Raw genomic sequence first — 6,144 nt, forward strand, 5'->3', positions numbered from 1 at the left:
AGACTTTGCTGATTAACTTGACCAGGCTATAAACAAACAATTTTTGATATTGCACAAAAAAATTGTAATCATCAACAGCACTTGTAATTCAGTGATGGAATTACCAATATACAACGTGTCAAAAGCATTCACAAGGCAAGTTTGAGGTAGTTAGTAGCATTTAGTATAACAGTAAAGAAATTCACTGATGACCTTTAAGAATTATAATTAATCAAAAAGATATTTTGATGCAGGCGAATGACCTGAGGACCCTGAGCATCCCAAGCACGTGCCCTTCTGCAGAGCTGTGTTCTCATCAACTCCTCTTTAGCAGAGTCCCTCTTGTGAGATATTTTAGATAGTAACAAAGAAAGGGGTTGCCAATTGTCTGAAAAAAACGACACAGAAACATCCCTTCCCTGTTTAGTTTCAGCTACCACCCCTAACCTGACCCTCCCTGCATCCATGGAGGATCCTCAGAGCATAGCAAAATATGCAGATGCTTAAGTCCTCCATGGAAAATGCCATGCAATTTGCATACATTCTCTCGTGTACTTTAAATCACCTGTGGATTATTTACAATACGTGACATGATGTAAACATCATACAAATGTTTGTTATCATGTACTATTTAAGGAATAAAGATTGGAGGAATGTCCTGGCGTGTTGAATAGCAGTGCGTTTTTTAACAGTATTTTTACTCTTTGCTTGGGTGAATTTGCAGATGTGGAAGCTGGGGCTATGGAAGGCTGACTGCTATTATCGTGTACGACTAAATTTCCTTCACATACTTCAACCAAAGCACCATATTACAGCAAATTAAATGCAGAAGCCGAGATGAGATTCCAGATGTCTTTTGTTAGGCTAAACTTTAAAGAACTTGCAAAAAATGCAAAATAATTTCAGTACTGTCATTTAACGTTCTTTCATTGTGAAAATATGTTCCTCCTTCATAAAACTCTGTTATGATAACATATTACAGAGCCTCTTTCATTTCATTTATTTATTTATATTTTTGTTTTATGTGTATGGGTGCTTTGCTTGCATGTGTGTCTGTGCACCACATGCATGCCTGAGAACATGTCAGGTCCCCTGGAGTTAGAGACAGTTATGAGCTGTTATGTCCGTGCTGGGAATCAAAGCCAGGGTCTCTGGAAGAGCAGTCAGTGCTCTTAACAATTGAGCCATCTCTCCAGCTTTGGAGGCCTTTCATTTTAATGAATACATAAATATTTTTAAACTTTCAATTTTAACGCATGTCAATAAATACTAATGCATATAACTCAGCCAAACAAAAACTCTTAGATCCTCCAAGGATTTGAAGCATATGAAGAAGTTAAGACTGGCTGTCCAAGGATTGCTGACAACGTCTGATGTTTCAGGACCCTCTCTTTTATCCACTCAGTCTTCTAAAATGATAGATAGTGAGGAAGTTTTAAAAAAACATTCTTTTTAAAACAAAAAAGTTATTTAAATATAGACTGCAAGCCCATGCATGGAAAATGCCAATAAACTCTGAGAGTATGTGTACTCAGGCACAAGAGCTGGAAGGAGACGGTAATTGAAAAGTCAGGGCTTTTTTGATGTTTTATATCAATGTTTCAGTGGTTTAAGCAGTCAAATGAAAACCAGTCAAATGCATAGCAATGGTACCATTTTTGTCAAATGGTTTAGAGTGTGATTTCTCTAGGTCCTCCCCTTTGCTTCATGAAGTCCAGTTGTCTGCTAACAGATGCTAGCTTAAACTGGGATCACAAATACTCTTGAGTTCTTTTGCAATCAGGAAATTCCAGCTGCATCTGTCTCTAATGAGTCTATGTGGCCTGCCTTTGCCTCCTAAGTCTGTGGATGGAGGTGTAGAGTTTGTGCAGGGGAAGCTTGGGGCCAAGGGGTTTCTGAATGCCAGCTACTAGACTGGAAGGAGCTAGCCCCTGGCCTTCTTTACATCACCAAAACCAGCTGTTCTGTGTGGCCGGGAGGACTGAACTGGAGCATGTCCATAGATGGAGGTGAGCAGATGTAACATGAAGCTGGTTATGAATGAAATTCCAAAGAATGCAAACCTATGCCCACACAGATAGGGAAAGCAGGTAACTGGATTAAGGCTGTCTGCCCAGTGGTAATCATCCTCTGGTATGGAGTAACCGGAAGGAACCTGGGACCCATAGCTGTACCAGCCTCCGATCTGGACTTATACCAAATGAAGAAGTGGCCTATCGCGTACTACCTAAAAATTCAACAATTCGTTCTTTTATTCGTTATTAGGGTCTAAGAATGTAGGAGTGGACAAAACAGATGAGTATCTCATCCCCTTACTCTGGAGAGGTATCTTGGTCCTTTGTATTGTTAGAGCAACACTGCATGGTTCCTTTTAGAGAAATGTAGCCCATGTTCGCCATGAAGTAATGACTCGCCTGCTTCCACCTCACAGATGCAAGTATTACAGGCATGTTCCATCGTGCCTAGCTAGGCAGAGGACTTACAAAGAGAGGTTTATTTGGCTCATGATTCTAGTGACTAGAAGGCAGTGGAATTCTGGCCAGAGCTTCCTGGCTATGTCACAATATAGGAAGCAGAAGAGGACAAGCCACTCACCTGGCTCCCATCAGCCCACTCTCCAGAGGGCTAATCTAGCCACAGGAAACCTGACTCAACCCTTGAGACATTAATCCATTTATGAGGGTGTACCTAATTATCTGTGCCCTAATTATCTCTCACTAGAACTCACTTCTTACTCATCCCCCACCTCAACATGGCCACACTAGAGACCAAACCTCCACCCCATGAACCTTTGGGGAGTGTTGAATCTAACTGAAGCACAGCCTCAGGAGGCAGAAAATAATTAAGTAATGCACACGGAGCTATAATCCAGGATGATAATAAAGTGTGAATAGGGTGTGGGGAGGAGTTTGTGGACGTGAGAGTGAGGGGGTTTCACCTAAAAGGTGACATTTGAACAAGGAGCTATTTTGCTTCTATTGTATCCAAACTGTTTACATGTATACATGCAAGAGAAAGTAGAGCAGACAGAACCCCCCTTCTGTGTACAGAGGAGACTACTGTGACCCACTTGCTGGCCCGTTATTACATTGTTTTCTGTACCCGTATGAATTTATAACAGTTTTCAGTAGCGTGGCACGGGTCTGCATAAACATCTGGTTTCTTATACACAACCCAGCCTGAGCAGCTTCCACATTACTTGCTGGATTTCTACCATAGATCTCTACCAGAGAGAGAGATTATATATATATATATATATCACACACATTTAGCTTCTCTCCCTTTTCTAATAAAGTTATCAATACTCAGGCATGGTAACTTCACCATAATAACATTATCTGATCCATATTACCTCCCCAAAGTCACATCTGTAAACATTAAATATGATTAAAGCTAAAAAAAATGAGTAAAGTTTCCAAGTTCTTTTTTCTTTTCTTTTTAATAAAGAATTGTATTTACTTAGAAGCATTCAGTATGTCAACAAAACAACTGTAATTTTTTTTTGAAATTATAGAATGGTATTCAGTTATCAGAACAGCAATTATCTTCGTATCAGCGGCATCAGAGACAACTGAAAATGATAAAAACCAACAAACAAACAAACAAGCAAACAAACTAAACTACCACCCCCATATATAACTAATTTGCGCTGTGTACCAACAAGAACCTGCTTTGAATTTCCATGCCAATTTACAGCCCCCAGACTGGACCAGGTGAGGCTAGTGGCGATTGAAAACACCACCAGGACAGGCCTATCTAAAGACACATTCGGTAGTGTGTTAACTATACAAAAATAGACACTGTATGGTTTAAAAACAGATCTTACACAGCCTTACATTTCAATTTTTTTCTTTAAAAGGAGTGAGTTATGTACTGGGTGGGTTAAATGCTTTATAAACACACACACACACACACACACACACACACACACACACACACAGAACCCCACTGTGTAAGAATTATTCATCATCTTCTTCAGCTTTGTCTTCCTCTTCATCCTCCTCCTCCTCCTCTTCCTCCATCCTTTTCATACTCTTTCCAGCCTTTTTCGCCGCTTCAGGTTTTCCTTTAGCTCTGTAGCCAGCGATACCCTTTTCCTATTTTCCTTCAGCAGCTCAGCAGCCTTCTCTTCACAGGGCTGCCCATCGTCTGCTGTGGTGTTGTCCTACATCTTCCCCAGCTTCTTTGCAGCATCACTGATGGACAAGCCAGGGTGTTCTGCTTTGATTTTTGGCCGATACTTAGAACAGAACAAGAAGGCCGAAGAAGCCTCTTGGGTACACTGGGGTCCTTGAACTTCCTTTTGGTCTCCCCTTTGGGGGAATGTAGGTTTTCATTTCTCTTTTATAACAAGCCTTGTCAGCCTTTGCCATGTCTTCAAATTCACCTTTTCTTTAGCAGACATGGTCTTCCACCTTTCTGAGCGCTTCTTCTTCAAGAACTCTGAGAAGTTGACAGAAGCATCCAGGTACATCTTCCTGTGTTCCTCCCGGCAAGAAAGAATGCATATAAGGGCATTTTGCCTCCTGGCTTCTTAGGATCTCCTTTGTCCATGTTTAGTTGACTTCCCTCCATGAGGCACAGAGTGCCCCAGTGCCCATCCGGTCTCTCACTTGCTGTCATATACTAAATGTTTAGGGTTGATCACTTAGGGTTAGGTAACTCACCAGGGAGACAAACTCAGGGTAGATTATTCAACATCTTAATACTTCACATTAAAAATTAAATTCCAGCACATGAGTCCCTGGGAGACACTCAAACTATATCTGAAACCTAGAGGTACAGCATAATGGGGGGACCTGGGGTCCCATCTCAGTTCCGCCACTGATGTTAACCTTCTTTGTCTCAGCAAGGCAAGGGGGAAGCATGCAAGTTGTAGGGCTACACACAGGGAGAAGGAGATGACATTTGACAATAAAGTCCCTAGACTCCTGTTTATCGCTCCAGAGGTGATGGGACCTGAGAGAATGGTGATGATAAATGAGGCAGAATAAAGTCTCATGCAACAGCCAATTTTATTCAGAGCATCAGACAGTTTATACCCTGAGGTTGTACATGAGCAAAGTGTCCAGTCACAGGGGCACACCACCCATGGTGGGCAAGCCACAAACAGCAAACCCATGTGTTTCCATAGAGGTATATAAATAAATAACAATAGCCAGTTGTAATGAATAATCTGAAGTAAACTCAGTCCTACCCACTACACCTGGGAGGATCTTGAGGGCATAATCCAAGAACAATTCTGTGCGGTTTTGTTGTTGTTGTTGTTGTTGTTTGTTTGTTTGAAGAAACCGAGGTCACAAGACTCACGTCTTGGTTTCTTAGGGTTTTCTCACAAGCATTCAGAAATTTCACACAACTCCATTCCTGGACCATATACCAGCAGACTCCATAGTGAGTGCTTTCCAGAAGATAGGGCAGGCAGAATTGTCTCAATGTGAGGCTTTATTATCTCTAGAATGGCGTGAGAAGGGGAAAGGGCTGGGGCAGGTCAAGGAGGACATTTGGCTCTGGTCAAGGAGGAACTAAATAGATGTGTGGAAAACCTGGGAGGACTTTACGCAGGGAAGTGAACTGCTTTGATTCATGCAGCTGTGTGCAGGGTACCTGCAGGAGATAAGAATGTGGAGGTGGGGCAGGCATGAGGGTTGCTTTGAGACACAGAAGAGATAGATAAGGTCCTGCACTAGAGAGGCAGCAATGAAGGGCGTTCACTGGGACGTGACTTGGGACGTGTGTTGAAACTCATGTGCTGTTGTATAGTGATGGGACTCTGAGACAGTAAGGAGGCTGGCTCCAGGCCTAGAACAGTGGCGCCTTGACTGATGGAGACTTGACTGACTGACTTGACTGAGGGGCTGGAGACACATTGAGGCAAGTGGACATAGTACTCTTATAGTGAGTGATATTTTATTTGTATTGAAATGTGATTTTATTTGTATGTCAATAAAGTTGCCTTGAGGTCAGAGCAAGTCAGAGCAGAAGCTGAGCAGTAGTAGGGGCACGCCTTTAATCCCAGCACTTGGGAGGCAGAGCTAGATGGATCTCTGTGTGTTCAAGGACACAGCCAGCATGGCAGACACACGCCTTTAATCTCAATACCAACCATAGAAGACCTGGAGGTCTGTACAAACAGGCAGTGACGAGGAGGTCATGTGGCTGGGT

At 42.3% G+C, this 6,144-nt stretch overlaps 1 pseudogene; it reads right to left on the bottom strand.

Moving 5' to 3' along the window:
- Nucleotides 1-3,938: 3,938 nt before the first annotated feature.
- Nucleotides 3,939-4,533, bottom strand: LOC118596099 (annotated as a pseudogene).
- Between the last annotated feature and the right edge of the window lie 1,611 nt (nt 4,534-6,144).

The sequence above is a fragment of the Onychomys torridus genome, chromosome 15 (genome assembly GCF_903995425.1).
Source record: "Onychomys torridus chromosome 15, mOncTor1.1, whole genome shotgun sequence".
In the NCBI taxonomy this organism is placed as follows: Eukaryota; Metazoa; Chordata; class Mammalia; order Rodentia; family Cricetidae; genus Onychomys; species Onychomys torridus.